This window comes from Chelonia mydas, chromosome 5 (assembly GCF_015237465.2).
Source record: "Chelonia mydas isolate rCheMyd1 chromosome 5, rCheMyd1.pri.v2, whole genome shotgun sequence".
Taxonomy (NCBI): Eukaryota; Metazoa; Chordata; order Testudines; family Cheloniidae; genus Chelonia; species Chelonia mydas.
The window spans coordinates 35,257,018-35,277,488 of record NC_051245.2 but is presented as its reverse complement, the minus strand read 5'-3'; the positions used below and the strand labels follow the sequence as shown (position 1 = coordinate 35,277,488).

Sequence of the window (20,471 nt, the reverse complement as noted above, 5' to 3'; positions counted from 1 at the left end):
GAAAGGTGCTCTGGCAGGAGCTGGTATGCCTCCGAAAACACCCGGGAAGCAGTGTGCCTCTGTTACACTGACAGCAAGAGACTTGGCTCTTCAGAATATTGGCGTGCTGCCAAAATCATTATGAGAAATGCAAACCAAAAATGAGAAGTGTTGATTTTCACCTTCCTATAGCTCAGCCAAACCTGAGTGGAATTTCATGGAGCAAGCCAAAGGCACTTTCTTAGCCCCAAGGCTTTCTCCCTGATAAATTTCAAAAGTCTTCTCCAAACAATGCAGGTAGTAGAACTTCTCAAAAAGTTTACAAGAATCTTGTATTATGGGAAATTTTAGGCAACCTAAATACAGAGGATGTTGCCAGCTCCTCATATAATAATGAAGTGAAAGGTTCCATAGAAGTGTCCTAAAAAGTAGGGTTCTGAATTGGTGTTCATAACAGTGAAACAGAAAGAGTGTCCACAGTTTTGTGAAAACTATTACTTTTCACATCACTGTCTCACTCACCTAGTAGGAGCATTGCATTACCAATTTGGATCGGGTTTATGAATAACTATTTTACCTCAAATATATAAAAGTTCAATAGGACCAATGCATTATATTAATAGTCTATGTTCAAGACAAGTTTTATATAACATTGTGGAATGCAGATGCTTTTTTAAAATATTTTTCAAAAAATTCTTTTTTAAATTTGAAGGTTTGTTATGTATCTATTTTGTACTGCTTTGTAAGGCCGGGTTTTCTAAGACACAGTATTACCCTTCAATGACAATTTTAACATAAGCACATGGTACATAAACTACATTATTTCTATTTAACAAAATAACATTGCCTATTTTAAATGGCATGTAAGCAGTCCAAAGCAAATTTTATTTTTTGAAAGTTCAATGTACTTAATCCTGATTTTCTAGTAGTAAAGTACTGTTTTTCATTAGTGTAGCTCTAATCCATTTGTCTGGCTCTCTCAATTGCAAACTATTAAGAAAGAAAACAAGGCATGTAACTAGCTTCTTCAGATAAGCAGTTTTACTTAGTATACAGGTAAACTGACTTTTCCCATTAGTAGTAGAAAAGGTAGGGGGAAAAAGACTGAAAACAGGTAAAAGCAAATTCACTAGTAAAAGAAAAGCTCTGTCTGCCATATCCATAAATACATAGTTGTAAGGAAAAAAAATCTAATTAGTAATAAGTAAGTCCTAGTAACTTCTGTTTACATTTATGTGTCCACCTCAAGAAAGTTAGCATGTTTGACACGTGGGATCCTTAAAAGCAAACAATCTATTCTTTAGATCCTATCTTCTGGTCGCTAACATTTCAGTAATACTTCCAATGCTTTTTCTCTTTTGTGTCTAAAATATTATTCTTTATTACCACCAGGATTTTTTTAAAAAGGAAAATAGCTTACTCAGAGTATGAAAATATGGAAGAAAGGAGGATTGCCCAGGATTTGTCCCTAAATCCTTTACCTAGATCTACTGTCTTCTCTACATTGGTAATGCTTATGCTGCATCTGGAAAGCATTTTATCCTGTGAGAGAACCTTAAAGGTTTATATGTATCACAGTAAGCAAATTCTATGAAGCAGACATAAGTGTTTTTAAAAAAAAGTAAAACTATCAATTCTTTCAGAATATGAGACTCTCCAGGCACAGATTCAAAGGGCTATTGATAGGTGAAATCTGGGGAAAACCCAGTATTCTCTGTCTATACAGCCCAACTTTTAGGCAAGAACTTCTTCCTTTATTAAGGAGAGTGCTGAAATCCTAGACAACAGTAGTGTCATGGAAAGTATACACCAGAGTCCCCCAAACTATGGGGTGCACGGAGGAACATTCGGGGGGAGAAAGCTGGGGCCCAGGCCAGCCCCCATGTGGCATTAGCCACTGACTGAAGACAGGATACTGGGCTAGATGGACCATTGGTCTGACCCAGTATGGCCATTCTTATGTTCTTATCTATATATGTATACATCTAGATATAATAATTATTCTAAAATATTGGCAACAAGAAGTTTATCAAACAATTCACACAAAAATTCAATATGTTTATTACTGGAAGGTAACCTTCACATTATCTAGGATGTACACAACTAAATCTATGTCTGATCTAAGAAACTGGAACCTACTTTTTCATCTCAATTCAATGAAGGCCTTCGACTGGGCTGAGAGGTTATTGTTGGTTACTAACTTTTAAAAACAATATCAATGGTATAACTTATTTTCTTACACAAGTATCAAGAGAGAAAGGTAATTACAAATTTAAACACCAAGTGCATGTCTTATAAGAGCAGATTTCAGGTAAATGACTCCCTCCCAGAAATAATGCCACTAAAAAGGGGAATGAGATAAGTATGCGTTATTCTATTTGTTTGAACAAAACAGAACTGTTCGGGGGGGGAGAGGGGGGAGAGAAGAGAACTAACGTGAATGTTACAAGACCCAAAACTGAAGCCACAGAAAAAAAAAATACCCCTCTGTGTAGATAACATAAGAACAGCAATACTGGATCAGACCAATGGTCCATCTAGCCCAGTATCCTGTCCTCTGACAGTGGCCAATGCCAAATGCTTCAGACGGAATGAACAGACCAGGCAATCATTGAGTGATCCATCCAACCTTCTGGCTAACAGAGGGTAGAGACACTCAGAGCATGGGGTTGCATCCCGAACTATCTTGGATAATTGCTACTGACAGCCCTATTCTCTAGGAACTTATCTACTTCTTTTTGAATCCCTGTTCTAGTTTTGGCCTTCACAACATCTCCTGGCAACGACTTCCACAGGTTGACTATGCACTGCGTGAAGTACTTCCTCCTTTTGTTTTAAACCTGTTGCCTATTAATTTCATTGGGTGATCCCTGGTTCTTGCGTTATGTGAAAAATAAATAACACTTCCTTACTGACTGCTGAGGAGAAAGTACAGATTTTAGAGACCTCTATCATATCCCCAACATTAGTTTTCACTTTTCCAAGCTGAAGAGTCCCAGTCTTTTTAATCTCTCCTCATGCGGAAGTTGTTCCATACCCCCTAATAATTTTTGTTGTCCTTCTCTGTACCTTTTCCAATTCTAATACATCTGTTCTGGGTGACCAGAAACACATGCAGTATTCAAGGCATTGGCATACCCTGGATTTATATAGAGAGGCATTATGACATATTATTGCATCTTATTCAATCCTCATCTTTTGTGCCTGCCGTTCTCCAAAAGCTAAATAGCTTTAGCCAAGTCTTGGGCTACAAAGTAAATATTTTAAAAAGTTGGTGTATACACTAATGAAACAAGAAAATATAGTAAAGCCCAAAATTTCATGGTTTTCTCTAATGGGTCTCTTAACTAAAAAAAAAAAAAAAAAAAAAAAAAAATATTTAACATATATGCAACAATCTCATTTTATAAAACTAACTTCCCTCATCTTCTGCAAAAATTACAAAGGAAGCCAAAGCCTGAAATAAACTATACAAGTAGATTAGGTAGATCAGAGGTTCTCAAACTTCATTGCACCATGACCCCCTTCTGACAACAAAAATTACTTCACGACCCCAGGAGGAGGGACCAAAGCCTGAGCCTGCCCAAGCTCCACTTCCCTGGGGGCGGGGTGGGGGGGAGAGGGGGGTTTGCGCCAAAGCCCGAGCCTCACCACTCTGGGAGAGGAGGGGCCAAACCTGAAGTTCAAGTGCTTCAGCCCTAAGCAGGGGGCTTGTAACCTGAACCTGCTGCCCAGGGCTGAAGTCACTTAACCTTTCCATACTCACTCCTTATAAAACAGAAGTTACTTTTCTTTTTTACTACCAATTATAAAGGGGCACCAAGGTCTTAATTAGTAGTTGTAAAGTTCTTTGCAATCTTTGGATAGGTTTCAGAGTAACAGCCGTGTTAGTCTGTATTCGCAAAAAGAAAAGGAGTACTTGTGGCACCTTAGAGACTAACCAATTTATTTGAGCATGAGCTTTCGTGAGCTACAGCTCACTTCATCGGATGCAGACTGTGGAAACTGCAGAAGACATTATATACACAGAGACCATGAAACAATACCTCTTCCCACCCCACTCTCCTGCTGGTAATACCTTATCTAAAGTGATCATCAAGTTGGGCCATTTCCAGCACAAATCCAGGTTTTCTCACCCTCCACCCCCCCACACACAAACTCACTCTCCTGCTGGTAATAGCCCATCCAAAGTGACCACTCTCTTCACAATGTGTATGATAATCAAGGTGGGCCATTTCCAGCACAAATACAGGTTCTCTCACCCCCCTCCCCCTTTCCCAAAAAACACACACACACAAACTCACTCTCTTGCTGGTAATAGCTTATCCAAAGTGACCACTCTCCCTACAATGTGCATGATAATCAAGGTGGGCCATTTCCAGCACAAATCCAGGTTTTCTCACCCCCCAACCCCCATACACACACAAACTCACTCTCCTGCTGGCAATAGCCAGTGAAAAGTTTGTGGTTCTTTTTAGGATTCCCAATCAGGTATAAATTATAACTGCTTTCAAGAAAAAATCCAATGAACAAGAAGTAGCCATGTCATTAAGGGGGACTGCTCAAAGACGGGAATCTTCTTTTTAATATCCAAAGGGTTTTTTATTCAAATCAGTAAACCATGAAATGTTTTTTGCAATATTTCTGCAAAATTTCTTCAGACATTGCTTTTCCTGTAATCTGTATTGAACTCTCTGGAAAGAATTTGTAGGTAAAGATGCCTTTATTGAGTATTACTGCTTCTTTAGCAACTATTTAGAGTATGTCTATGCATACAGTGCTGCAGCGCATCTGGTGAAGACACTATGCTGGTGGGGAGAGAGAGCTCTCCCGTGGACATAAAAAAAACTACCTCCATGAGTGGCATAAGCTATGTCGGCAGGTGCACACAAACACTTGTGTCAGTGTAACTTATGTTGTTCGGGGTGTGTGCAATATTCACACCCCTGGATGACATAAGTTTTGCCAACATAAGCTGTAGCGTAGACAGTCTTAGATGTCACACTTCTGTGTTTCACAGGTACCCTGACTTTTCCAGAGGCCTGAATTTGGTAGAGCATGCTGTGCGTCAAAAGATAAGGAAAATGATTCTGCCTATTTATTTCTCTAAACTATTTTGAAAGGAAAAGCTGCTATCCATATGACTCTTGGCTTTAATTGTTCACAATCTACCCTCAAATACTGTAGAAATTAGTCTGTTTAATACACATTGCATTTCAGCTGCCTCTGAGCAGTATGCTTTGATGGTAACTAAATATAATCAAGCTATTGTTTTGTGTGTGTTAGATTGCTGTGTGTTTTATATATGCTAAACTGGCATAGTTTGCCAGATAAATGTAGTTTTATTTGAACCTTTTATGGGTAGATGGCTATTGTTGGTAAACTGTCACATTTCCTGGTTACTTGTTAAAGATAAAGGAGACTAGACAGGGTCTAAGATGTCAGGATCCCTGGAGGGAATGAATACTGAAACTGACTGCAAGGCCTTTTGTTATCAAATTCTATTTACATGGAATTTGCTGTCTGCAACTCCTAAACATTGGAGTTGCAAAGTCAGAGCTTTAGTAGAGTGGGATTTCCTTGGTATTCTGCTCACATATTTCTCTTGTATTAATTTGTGGTTTTGCAATTTATTTTAGATTAATGTTTCTGAAAATACTGATTATGTCCCCCTCTCCTCTCCCACCAGAGCCTCCTTTCAAAAGAGGTAGAAAGTTAGTGGGTTTTCACGAACTATAAAAATAATGAATTAGATTAATCAAGTCACCATATCCCAAAGTACATTGCATTTGAGGAGTACACTGCAGGGACAGTACACATATTGACAGGTTTCAGAGTAACAGCCGTGTTAGTCTGTATTCGCAAAAAGAAAAGGAATACTTGTGGCACCTTAGAGACTAACCAATTTATTTGAGCATAAGCTTTCGTGAGCTACAGCTCACTTCATCGGATGCATACTGTGGAAAGTATAGAAGATCTTTTTATACACACAAAGCATGAAAAAATGGGTGTTTACCACTACAAAAGGTTTTCTCTCCCCCCACCTCACTCTCCTGCTGGTAATAGCTTATCTAAAGTGATCACTCTCCTTACAATGTGTACGATAATCAAGTTGGGCCATTTCCAGCACAAATCCACTCTCCTGTGGGTCTGTGTGGGGGTGGGGGGGGGGGTTGGGGGGGGAGAAAACCTAGATTTGTGCTGGAATTCTCCCCCCCCCCCCATACACAGACCCACAGGAGAGTGGATTTGTGCTGGAAATGGCCCAACTTGATTATCATACACATTGTAAGGAGAGTGATCACTTTAGATAAGCTATTACCAGCAGGAGAGTGGGGGGGGGGGGAGAGAAAACCTTTTGTAGTGGTAAACACCCATTTTTTCATGCTTTGTGTGTATAAAAAGATCTTCTATACTTTCCACAGTATGCATCCGATGAAGTGAGCTGTAGCTCACGAAAGCTTATGCTCAAATAAATTGGTTAGTCTCTAAGGTGCCACAAGTACTCCTTTTCTTTTTAGTACACATATTGTATACTGGAAGTTGTAAAGTACATAGAAGTATAAGCAGGATAGGAGTACAACAAAGTGTATTTTTATTTCAGGGCCAGGAACACATGTAGGAGGCACAGGAGAATTAATACCCTGAATCAGTAGTAGTCTATATGCTCAACAGACTAATTCATCTGCATACTCTGTTTTGGTTGCTTGGGCTTTTTAGAACTATTTTGATTTTAAGTTGCCTCACTAAAGAGTCAGTCTTTATCAGGCAATATTTTGGGGCCATTCACCTTCTCAACACACTCTGGATAAAATTAGCTCTCCGACTTAGGAGTCAGCCGATCAACTGAAACCATAATCATCATTTTTAGCCATGCACTCTTGAAATTCTTGATGGCATTCACTTTTTTTCTGACGTCTCTCTTCAGAGAGAGTGTATGATCTCCCCCCTGCCCCCCAACCGTCACCCCTAGTTCCCCCTGCAAACAAATCAGCTCTATTAGCCCAGAAATTGAGCTATATTTACCTTGCCTCCAACATGTACCTGGATTAAATTTACTCAGCAGCAACTTGCTTTGTTGGAGTATAGCTTTTGCAAAATAAGATTCTTCTTTGTTTCACTGGGTATCTTCTGCGTTTTGTACAGCACTGAGTACACTGTGTAACAAATAATGGAAGTCTGTATTCTTGGAAATGAAGATCCTCGATTCTATTCTTAATGGAGGTGTGTGCGGTTTAGCTGGCAGCAGTTGCTTGTGCCTATGCTTCATTTTGATAGTGTACTGTAGATAGGGTGCATGCTCCATTCATAGTAGAGTATGCACTATCAATGAAACATCTACCATCCTTTTGTCCTGGCCCCACCACAAGTGTGTGGCCACAATTAGTGGCTCTAGGGGGCTGTCTCTGTCCTCCCAAATTAGACTCAGTAAAGGTTTGGTTTATTTTTATATCCATGCCCTGGAAGCTTTGAGCTCACTAAGGCACTGATCCCATATAGACTTACACACATGCTTAACTTTATGGCTGTGGGTGTTCCCATTGACCCATAGTGCATAAAATTAAGAACGTGCCTGTCTACACAGGCAATGCTAAAGCACCGCTTTAATGTGCCTTGTGTGGTCGCAGCGCAGTGCAGCACTCCCAGTGCTCTAAAAAAGCCCACCTCCAAAAGGGGCATAGCTCCCACTGGCGCTTTACAGCACTGCCACTTGCTGTGCTCAGGGGGTGTTTTTTCACACCCCTGAGCGAGAAAGTTGCAGCACTGTAAATTGCCAGTGTAGACAAGCCCTAAGTCTTTAAGGAATAGGGCTGAACATAGCCGGTCTCTGCAGCTCTAAATTTAGAAATGATTAGGTCTTGAAGGCAAGGTATATAAAAGTGTGCATGTACACAAGCAACTTGCTTATTTAATGTAACTTAATTAAATTCATATCCATAAAGCTCTACAAATCAGACTGATACCCATTCCCAATGTACATTCAACTTGTGCGCTAATCTTGAGCTTCTTGTTTTCCTCGTCATAATAACCCGACTCTATCCTTGTCAAATGGAGCATCAATTAAAAAAAATCTGCATATCAGATAATGAAACACCCGAGACAAAATATGTAAAGTAACAAATCGTATTGTTTGTACAATGCCTAGTATAATGAAGAAAAATCTCCACTTGATTCTGTGGACACTTGCCACTGAGAAATTAATTATCTTTTTAAAATATTAAAATAAAATTTGTTCTATTTGTCTACTGTCCTGTGGGGCCTGTGATTGGTGTTTTGCATAACTTAAGAAAGCAGTCCACAAAGCTTTAAAGATTTCCAAGTCCAGAACTCCATTTCCACTAGATGCCATTTATTGCATAATCAATTGACTTCCATGCTTTTTTACCATTCCAAGTTTCCTTTTTAGAAATAACATTTTACAAGCCTTTGTGGTTTTGCATGTGCTATTTGTGTATGGTTTGTTTCAAAGACTCTCTCATGTGGAGAGGACTTAAAATTCTCATTCCATTGGTGTTTTGGGTACGTTTATTTTCTGCCAATAATTCTTTATTTAACAACTCCAAACGGTGTTCTAAATTGCTTTCCCCCTTGTGATTTCTCCAGCACTGCTTGTTGCAGTAATTTAATGGGCCACAATATTGCATGGGAACTTCTAGTTTAAAAGATATTCCCTATATATAATATGGGAATACCTTCAGAACCGGTAAAACTATGAGAAGTGTAGTTCATCTGTTGTTTTAATCAGAATTTGAAAACACCCCAGTCACTTAATCATGGAACTACCAAGACATGTGGATGGGGCATACAAGCCCCATGGTAGCCTGGAATGGATTACTAAGATGCAGTGATCCCAACCAGTCTCTCCCTTCTACACCTGTGCTAGGTGTCAGACCTGGAAGGAGATAAAAAGGTGGGAGCGCGTCTTAGCTGGGGGATGATAGAGAAGGAGAGCAGATTAGAAACTTCCACGTTGTACGCGAAGCTTGGCTGAGGCCAAGAGTTAACTGAACACTACAGTCTGCCAGAGCCTCCCTGAGGGAGGATAGGCCTGACACAAACAGTGAACTTGATTGATAACCAGACTCCATTGCCCATGTGCTAAAATTTCAAACAAACACCTTCATGCTTTCTCCCCTGCTGCACCATGTCCCTGGGAGTCTCATTATAAGTTACCTCATCATCCACCCTCAAAGTCCTCCTCAAAACTCTCCTTTGCTGCTACATCTACATAAAACTCTACAGCAAGACTGTTCATGTGCTAAGACCACTACCAAATCCTTGTGGTTCATTAGCTCCCTCCTAGGATATGCACTCTTTAAACATTTAATTGAAACAAAGATCTATTAATAGAGATGTATTCTTGATCCATATTCAACTTGATGGTAATCAGAAGTGTTTTACTTGATCATTTGCATTTTGAGATTTGGACTTTCAACATCCATATTGAGGGTTCCTGACATCCCTGTGTGCAGCTAATCAGGCAGAGACATCAGCCATAATTTAAGAATTCTGGTGCCAATTTTTATTTCAACCATACCTGACCCATTCATTCTCAATTCTGAAGCTCCAAGAGCACATTTAAAAGACTTGAAAACAGAAGCATTCCCACAATCCCTTCATACTGTACATAATCATGGGCGGGTCTTTGAAATAGCAGCTCAAAATCAGACAGCCTGAATTACCAGGTAAAGTTGACTTCCAAGAAATGGAATGCAGCCAATCCAGACAGTTAGAGCCCATACATTTAGAGATAGGAAACGAAATCATTAACTACTCCTGTAATGTCCCTGAAGACTAAGCTTAGTTCAGGTGGATGCATCTATTGAAGTCTGCAGATCCAAAGAGAATAGTGGAAAATCTAGATATGTTTTCAGGTCATTGCTTCAGAGTTTTAGAAATTTGACCCTTTTTAGTCCAAGAGGCAGTGCTGTATGCTTGCTTCTGCTGAATAACTACATAATCTCATTTTCCAACCTCCCTCTGTCCACTCTTTTGTTGCCCACTCTATACATCAAGTCTGAAATTTAACTGGAAGCTCCGAGGGGTTGGGACATTATTATCTTATTTGAACTGAGAGGTGCCTCACACACTTTTCAGTATCAAATAAAATAAAAAAAACAGACAACACTCCCTCTCTACTTGAATATTCTCCTACCTCCAAGAAGGATATGAGCTATTCCAATCTTCGGGCTCCCTAATACACAAGCATTCAGATACAAAATACATCAAGAGGCATCCTAGCTTCTGAGGTTTCTTTAAAAAAAAGTGAATTACATTTTCTTAAGGCTCACATCCAATCAAAATATTTATGCACTCTGCACATTCAAGTCATACCTGGCCAATTTAAGGGAGAAGAAAAACTAGACAAAGAAAATCTAACACCACTTTAAGCCCCAAACTGTTCTAATTTATCTTTGAAAACTCTGAGTTGCCTTTTACAGAATTTTATAAAAACAAAATGAAAGTACTGTGCATTATACCAAAAAAGTGTTCAAATATTGAAACATTAAGTCCACTAACAAGTCCACTAACAAGATCAAGTTATATGTTAAGAATTATTCTATCTAAAGTGAGAGTGGTCAAATAGGACAAAAACTGAAATCCATTCAAAGCAAAAATTGTGTCTCAAGTCATCATTCATTCAGTTTTGTGCATATGCAAGGTGGAAACAAGAGGATCACACAAGTAATTATTCACAATACAGATTTAAGAGATAAGATATTTATATAAACTATTACGTACTTTAAAAGAATATAAATTTGCCCACCCTCAGGATAACATTGTTCTACAGTTCTATGCAAAGGGTAATTCTGCTTTTTCAGTGCATTGAAATAAGTTACTCAAAGCTACCTACATTTTTAAAAGGTTTCTTTTTTCCCATTGATATAGAGTAATAAGATAATTAGTATTCAAATATCAGTATCTACCTTTCTGTTTATGATGCGTTCTAGCACAGTTCGTTCTTTAGAAATGAACTAGCTGACTGGCTACTGTGGCTGCATTTTGTTCATATCTACCTAAGCATTTTTAAACCACATTGAACAGGAAGAGGTCTATTGCCAAAAGATCCAACTGACAGTACTCTGGTTGTACAGACTTTCTTTTTTCCACAGTTTCAACTGTGAACATATATGCCCAACTGCCATTGTCCTGAACACAAGAGATGTTCCATATTAGAGCTATTCTTCCACTGTGGCAAGAAATACACAATACCTCCACCTCAACTGTGCCTCTTAATACTTCTCAATTTTGACTCATTTCCCTGAAGTGAAAAAATGAAATAAAAAAAATGGCTAAAAATATATGATGAAAAGCAAAGAAATGGGCTGGGCAATATTGGGAAGCTAGCACCTAGACTGATCTAAATAGGCAAAGCTATAATGATAGATTAACAGGCCACAGATTGAGAACACATTAGTCTACACTGGTGACAGTCTGAATTAGAGGAAAGATAGATTTAAAAATAAATGTTATCAATTTAAACACATAACATGCCTGACAGAATTTTTGGGGGTGGGAGGGGGAGGTGTCTTGAAAAGTATCAATTTTACCTCTAATTATTCCTGTACTTTAAAAAATACATACAAAAATAAATAAAAATCCTGTTGCTTTGAATCCGAGTTTCATATTTGTTACCTTGGTTTATTAAATGAAATGTATACCGAAATTATCTTAACTCGCAAAGGGGAAATTAATACGAACCATAAAAAGTCCAGTTTGTCCTCAGAGGTCATGATAAAGAAAAAGTATATATAAGCATCCTTTCATCATCAATACATTAAATTATTTCAGATACTTCGCAACATTTAAAAAACAATTATACTGCATCTTTCTGCCCATGTATGTGGTATCGTCTTCTTACTTCTACCAAGTTCCACAAGCCAGATGGGCAAGCCTGAGATCCTGCCTTTGGCTGAAAGGTACTGGATGTTATACCATGTCCACAGTCAGAATGAATGCTGCTTAATGTATATATTTGACTATTAAGCCTTCCCTGGATACACACAGGTCAACCAATGTCAATCTTACCAAATTTAAATCATCATTTGAAAGGAAGAAAGATTTCTCAAGTCTCAAATTACATCCAAATACGTTACTTATTCATGATCAATATTGTCATTCATGTTCTGTATATAGCTGGACTAAAGATGGGTAGGCATATTCTGTTCTACAGTGTCACCTTTCTACTTTAAGGCTTGTATGGAAATTGTTCAATTTGCTGTGCGTGAGGAAAACAAGGAAAAAGAAAATGTAATGGATCATTTACTCCTAAGTGTGTATCCAACAGCCACTTCTTGTTAAACACAATTTTCTTTCCATCTGGACCCTTAATTTAACAGTGCATTAAAGATTGCCCACTATGAGTAGTTCAGCCTAAAGTAAACATATTTTGCATTAACACTTCTGAAGAGAATGTTCAAATTAAACAAACAATGAAATAAGTCTGCATGGATATTAACTAAAAGGCCCTGCATATACTTCTGAAAAAATTCTTAATATAAAAACATTGTTAGCCTGATTTATGCCCAAGATACAGAATTTTACCTTTTTAGTTTATTTTTTAAAAAGAAAACTCTACATTCAATTGAATTTCCATTTGTCTTTTCAATTCCAAAAAAAGTGTAACTGAAAAGTCTGTTTTCAATGCTTAAGCTAATGGAAGTGGAAACAGCATAAAAAAAGGTGAAGTAAATTAGATAATTAACTTATTGTTTTAATAAGGTACGGTGTTAAAAAAAGCCTTACCTAGGTTAAGTATGATTTTTTTAAACTGGATCAATCTGTCTTCTATGTATCACAGTTAGGTTCACTCATCCAACATAAATTCGCATTTGAATTTTATCAATACAGTCAATAGGAAATAATAGTATTAGACTTTTGCAATGGTTAGCATAAGGAAAACTAACAACAGGCCTCTCTTTAAAAAAAACACAACAACTACGTTCAGATCTAACTTCATCAAATTTATCTGATATCTATGCAGATAAGAAAAACATCAATACAGATAGCCGCCATCATGGGGGCTGAATTCACCAGGGGCCAGCTTCAGTCCTGGAGTAAAAAGGTACAACTCCTACATACACCAATAGTAACGCACCTGTTTACACCTAATTTGATTCTAAAGCAACGAATCAGAAAAGCAGTCTTCCTTTGCACACAAGTTAGCTCACAGATTACTACAGACTGCAAGAAAGTTCTAAAAGTTTTCAAACTACTTGCAGTATGTGACAGAGGTGTCCAATTACTGTAACACTATAATGTGGTCTTTAAAATAAGCTGAATTGAATCCCAGGGTGAAATTCCTTGCAGAGTTTGGAGTTTCTCTTACTAAAATAGGTTTTTACAAGATGCTGTCAAACTGAAGGTTGTATACTGCACTGGCAAACATGAAAGTCCAATTCAAAGATCAACTCTAAAAAGTAGCTTAGGGGATGATACAAAAATTAAACTTTAAAATTAAATTGCAAATTTATTTTTAGTTTGCTAGACTGATTTTTGTAGTTTATGTGATAAAGTAAAATTAAGGACTAACCCCATAAGGCGAAGAAGGTCAAAGGCTACAGAAACCCTGAAGCCATCTTTCCAAGTTTGTGAATTAAATGCAAGTAACTATATTAAATGTTATGGTGGAGATTTTACATATAAGCCAGCCATTCAAAGCCATAGGTCTCACAGCTGTTATAATTTGGTCCCTGGCATATTTAAATTTTGAAATATTCCATATACTGTGAAGGCATTAAAGTTAACACCATATTTAGTAATATAAATAGTGCCAAATTGTGGCTGCTGTGGGAACTTTAAATTTCCTGCCTTGTTCACGTGTGGACAATCTCTATTATAAACACTGCATTAACAACTTTAAGCATTTAAGTTTTGTGATTAAAAGAAAAAATGTGATACAAGTACTGTGTGTTTATATGAATGTTTTCAAATATAAATGGAATGACTCACTGGGTGATTTTAGTTCAGTGAGCAGATATTCATGAATGCAATGCGCATATGCAATATCTGTTTTAGTGTGTGAATGTCCACCTATAAACTCTGATCACCTGAGTCAGCTACAACATGGCAATGAATGTTTAAATTCTGTCAGTCCTCAAGTCTTTGCTCTCCTAGCAGCAGAATTTACTCTACCTAGAGGTAGAAAAAAAAAATATGAAGGCATTGCTTTTTAGGGTGTGGAGGTACAGGGGTGTTTACGAAGTGTACAGCCAATTCACACCTCACCTAGCCACTCCTGATGGGCTAATTTCTTGTTGGTATGCCAGAAGTGAGCCTTAAGAAGCTATATGAACGAGCAGAGGGTAGTAGCTTTGCAAATCAGTATTTTAACATTTTTATTTTATTTTTTCTTCCTATAATTTATATGAACTAAATGAAGGTAGTTTATCACTAACTTTATATTTAAATTATTTATTCCAAGCTACATAGTCTAGAGGGGCCTGGGACAAGCCCAACTCTCCCAGCAGAAGGCTCTGTATGTGTTTGGGAATCCCTGCCAGTCTCTGATACAGTGGCAGGAAAACATGCCTCACCCTCACACAGAGCCCACTTGTTGGTGGAGTGGAGTTGAGTTGGTGTACGCCTCACATACAAGAGCCATCCACTGGGGAGGCAGGCAGGGAGACTGCCACCACTGGTGGTCTTATATATAATCAGAGCCTTCCCTGCTTCTCAAGCCACAGTCTGGTTTAGGATGAAGGAAATCTCAGCTGCCCCACCCTCCCTGCAGAGGACTGTGCGCATGCCAACAGAGTGATTTATTGTGGGGACAGCAGGCGTATTCCTTCGTTTTTGTGTTACATAGAAGGAAACATTGACACATTTGTTGAGTGTGTGGAGGGAGCAGTATTAATTGGGATGCAGAGAGCAGGTAGCCAGAAACAGGGTGACAGCATGCAGGTTGAGACACTGGCCAATTTCAGTCTAGTAAGCAGGCTTAGTCACTGAGTTAGTAGATTTTGTGTAGGTCCTGCAGGTCCATATAGAATGTAATGGTACCCATGGTAAAGAATTTAAAACACAGTCCAGGTTAAGTTTTGCAAGTCAGAAAATAAGTATTTGTTTCACAGAAGAAAGAGTTTTACCACAAATTAATCATTTCATGTATTTCAGAAATGCATGACCACAGAAGACTGAAATTCTTTAAATCATTAGTTTACTTTGCAAAATCATATATGAATATAATGCAAAAGCTGTTTAAAAACAGGTCACTGTGCAAATGGAACATACAGCTCTGCAGAGGTATATAACATGGTTTGTATTTTAAGACCACCAATATACAAAATCCCTCTCAAATGAAGAGTTACATAGTGAATTATTCCTAGCCAGGTTTATTTTATAGACAGTCTCACAAGCAACAATAGTCATATTCCAATTCCATTTGCACCAAAGAAAATAATGGAAGTTGAAAGGTAAAGAGTGTCTAAAACAGAACATGTTCACTGTACGCTCTATTAACTGTTTTGGAAGAGACTGTGATTTTTTGGTACATACGAGGAGTCCTTAGTTTTCCCCTTCCCCATACTGAAGGGTGCAGGGACATCACTTGCTGCTGTTGGACTGGAGGATTGGGTATGTGGCGGGCAGGCTAGACCATGGGGGCAATTAATATTGCTTTCTCATTGCTCTCTCCAGCAGAGATCCTCTCCGAAATGAATTACATTTCCACTACTTCCCACCCATGGTGGGAAAACACCCTTCTTTAAGCCAAAGGATCCTTTGGGGACAGCTGTGGCCAAAAATTCCAACAGTGTGGCTCCACTGAAGCCCAGCCAGGAGGGAGCAGTCGGAGCAGAGTCAGAGCAGCAGGGAACTTCAGCTCCTGTGGATTCACAGAGCTTCCACATGGATGGTTCTATGACCCTGCAGGATCTTGGGGTATCTGCTGGGTTTGTGTGCAGACCCCACCCCTGACCACAGAATATACAGGAAACTCCACAGGACAGGAAACTTCATTGAGTGCCTCAGTGTGCCATTTAGCCCTTAGCTATGTGAAAGGCTTCAAAATATAAAGTTAGAAAATAATCCATGCTGCTCTCGTGATGGAAATATGTCAGTTATCTTGTATATCGCATTGCTGAACAAAGACAGAGCTAAACAAACAGAAGATTTTATAAAAAAGAGGATTTTTAAAGTCAGAGCTGAGATTATTAATTTATTTTTGCACCCCAAAAATATGCTAAACGCTTCATAGAAACAAGTAAATGAACAGTCCTTTCCTTGAAACAGTTTATGATCTAAGTTCACACAGGGCAACAAATGAGATCAGGGACACAAAAATAAATAAATAAAATCAAAAACAGGACGGGAGAGAAGAGGAAAGGCAAAGGATACAATAAGATCAAAATGTTAGTCAGCAATGCACAGACATGTCTTGATGGTTCCATTACAATTTTTAATAAAATTGCAGTGAGCTGTAGCTCACGAAAGCTTATGCTCAAATAAATTGGTTAGTCTCTAAGGTGCCACAAGTACTCCTTTTCTTTTTGCGAATACAGACTAACACAGCTGTTACTCTGAAACCCGTTTTTTCCATTGTAATTATTAACACTGCTCATAAAAGACATGGCAGAAATGAGTTTTTAGGAGGATGCCTGGTGAAAAAGTACATCTCTTGGACTGTTTATCCCTTATAGCTGCTATTCTTCAAGTACACCTGAGTATAGAAAGATTTTTGAACTGTACCTTTTATATATTTCAATAGTACTACAGAGAAATTTGTGGCAGCCATTAAGTAGAGAGCTTTAATTGCTCTGCTTTCCTAGTCAAATGCTATACATAATTTTGGTATAAAAATCATTGTCAATGTCACATCAAATAAATCACGTCCTTCTTGATTACATGCTAACACTGCCATGCTGTGAGACTGCTAGAACAGTTAGAGTAATGGTTTAATAAGAAAACCAAGTATCCATTTTGTACACTCAGATAATCTTGGGCTAAAGAGTCCAACAAAACTGTACTCAAACTACATAAGGAGAACATCCTCCCCACATCCACACATTGAAAACTCCAGTTAAGATTACTAGGAGTGCTGCATATCTAGTGATCTAAAAACAGATCCCTTAAATTTGTAAACTTTTAAATGTAATGACAGGATATTATTCAAAGTTGTAGAAGAGCCATTTAGCCACGAAAGCCTCATTCCCTGAATGATACTTTATTGTCACATAACATTTTATTTTTGACGATTATCTTCATATTATAGTGTATCTTTAGCAATGCTATGTTTTGGATAGAGATGATCTTTTGAGGAGTCATGTTTTGAGACATAACATTCTGAAAAAGTTGCCAACTGAACTGAAGTTTTTCTGGCATTATTTTCATCCCAAAGATTAGTGTGTGAGGGAGAGTAAGATATGGTACAGTTGCATTTGATCATTTTTTACATGAGAGTAAGAAACATCAGACTTTTCCACAATGGTAACTCATTAGTCATTAATGTGAACAGGTCCCTTTGTCACATTTGAAGAAGCTTGGGTTTAGAAATGGTTAAGTGTTGTGAAAACTGAGTACTGTGCATGTATAATACTTTATTTTCCTTAACACACTTTCAGCCACCAACAGGACAAAGCATACTCCTGGGGCAATTATTCACCAAAAAAATAAAAAATTCTGCACACAATATTTTAAAACTCTGCAAAATTCAAATATTTTATTTGTTAAAATAACATAATATAATCATGCCAGTTTCAATTATTTTGGTAAATTTCAAAATATCTGTCAGCAAGTATATCTGTAACAATACAGACCAAAAAAAGATTCTGGTAATTTTTTTTTTTTTTTAAAAACCAAATAGATTCCTTACTAGGCATATGAATGCAGAACTCTGAATAATTCATTTAAATTACAATACACAACTGTATTTCCTGCACCCATCAGAAGTTGTGCAAAGGCTTTGGAGTGTCAGGGATAATGGAGGAGCTGAAGGAGAGGGAAGGAGCCAGGAGTGAACCTGGAAGGTTTTAGGGCATGGGTGGGAGAAGTATGGAACAGGGGTTTTTTTGGGTGGGGAGGGGAGGGAGGATTGTTAGGGAGTTGGGGAGCCTCCCCAATGCAGACCCTGGATGATCCCAAGCCTCTCCCATTCAGTCAGGCACTTCTACCCCTGCACTCCCCCATCCCAATGGGTCCCTGCAGCCTCCGCCCTCGTCTCCATGTGTCCCTGCAGTCCCCCTCCCCTGTCCCCATGTAGCCATGCACCCACACTCTCATTCAGCCTCTGGCTCAATACTGTCCCCCAACTAACTCCTGAGCCCATGCCCCAGCCTTTTCCCTCCACTAACCATTCTAAACCCCAGTCTGTGACCCCCCTACCCCCAGCAGCCCCATGTTCCCCACTCTGTCCTAACTTGGCTCCACAGGCCAGGTGTTGTGATGAACTTCTACTCCTGAGGGAATTCTGTGCCACTGTGCACACAGAATTTTTCCTCCCACAGAAAATACATTCTGCCCCAGAAGTGCTGCAGTTCTGTCTTTTGCCCACCAGAGGCTGCTGTGGCACCAGAACAACCTGTTGCATTCATGCTGTTGTATGTTCTGGCGCCACAGTGGCACCTGGTGGGTAAAAGGCGGAACTGCAGCACTTCTGGGCAGAATGTATTTTCTGCGGAAAAATATAAAATTCTGCATGACACATGAATTCTGAACATGCACAATGGTGAAGATTTCCCCCAGGAGTAAAAGCATATGGCATATGCATTCCAATGAATATACACTGATAACACATTCAAATGCAGTGCTCAAATTATGGGTGTGATTGTGAGCCGCCTTACTACTTTGGCATCTTCAATACAAATTCTGTTGCACTTTCTTATAAGAGGAAAATAAAATCAACTCAATCAGAAAACAAGTTTTAAATTCTCAACTGTAATACTGCATTCATTTTGGGGTGCTGAATTCTATATTTTTGGTTTGCCTTAAAAATTCCAACCTAAAGTGCATTCAAATTGGATATTCAACTGTAGTGCAGACTTGCGCAAGTCTCACCACTTACACAAATACACCTGCCAGGTCACAAGTGGCAAAGACCGAAGTCTTTTCTACACCAAAGTTTTTTCACTTGTGTAGCTACACTAGCATAGCTGCACTGATGCAAAGCCCTGCTGTAAGTGAACTGCACTGATAAGAAACATGTCTTGCACTTGTGTGGCTTATAAATTATACAACTCTGGTGTAAATGATATTAAGTGTGGCACAAATACTTGTGTGAACAATTGAACTAACGTGGTTTAAAATCACAGTTTTAATTAAACCCATGGAACTTTGAATACTGGCAAGGCCTTTGACATTGCTGCTCCTGTCCAAAAGGTGTTTTCACCATGAGTTTGTAGCTATCTTTCATTTTGCCAGGATCACACCAGTTTCTGTCTACTGTTGCTCATATGTTGAAACTATTCCATTAGGACAAATTCCTTTCCATTTTCCCATCATAGTTCAGTCAGTATTCTGTTACACTACTACAGCAACTTTTCTTGTTCAGTTCAGAACACACGGTAATCTAGCACAACCACAGGGAGTTAAAGGAAAAGTAAGGGAATACTAAGAGAATCAAATAGGTCAAAAAGCAACAAGGCTGCAAATATTAAAAGAATTGGATAGCACGGTTGATCTCATCAAAAATTCCCTAGAGGCCTGGCTTAATAGAGGAAACAAAAGGAAAACCTCTTACTGACCTAAATACATTACTTAAACAGAAGGAAGAATGGAAAAAGTGAACTGCTTGAAATGGATAAAGGTCTAGTCAAGTCTACTACTGTACAGGAGAGATTACGGAAGAGTCATGTTATAATATGCTACACGGGCTACAAACTGCCAAATTCTTTGAAGATCAATAAAATAGTTTCTTCACAAAGAACAGAACCTAAAACAGAAGCTAAAAATAATAATAATGAGATACTGTTTTGGAATACGTTATTAGGAATCTTAGCAATTCTTCCTGCTTTAAGCATCACAGTTTCTAACTCAGCCCAAGCAAGAGAGCCTGCAATTTACTGACTTGCAAGGTCACCAAAGAGAGTCTTAAATTAGTGAACATTTGGACACTGAACAGGTGGACTGAAATGGATGAAAGTATCAGTATGTTTGAGTACCAAGATGAAAATGGTGCTTCATCCATATCTGAAGGGAAACTCACGTCTTGTCAAAATTAGTGGAAGATACTAAAATCTCCTCAACCTATTAAGAACAATAAAAGATTCTTTCCCCCTAGGCCTCAACAGAACACAGGCAGCTATTCATTAAGAAGCCTCACAGTTCTTTCTCAACAATCATAACACAGGAATAGCAAATAATATGAGAGTTGTAACAATTTATTTTAAGAGTAATACAATTACAATGAAGCTACAAACATTTACTATTAGAGGTTAAAGACAGCCTCATGGCTCAGAAGTGGAATCCTTTCCATACTCAAGATACTGAAAACAGAAAGTCACTCTGCACAGAGAAGCAGCTGCCATTTTCAAAGGCAACGTAACAGTACAGTATTC

The 20,471-nt window shown here is 38.4% G+C and overlaps 1 protein-coding gene across 2 annotated transcripts in view; it reads right to left on the bottom strand.

Moving 5' to 3' along the window:
• Positions 1-20,471, bottom strand: part of MAP3K1 (mitogen-activated protein kinase kinase kinase 1) — a 95,601-nt gene that overhangs the window by 44,702 nt on the left and 30,428 nt on the right. The gene's annotated exons all lie outside the window — the stretch shown is intronic.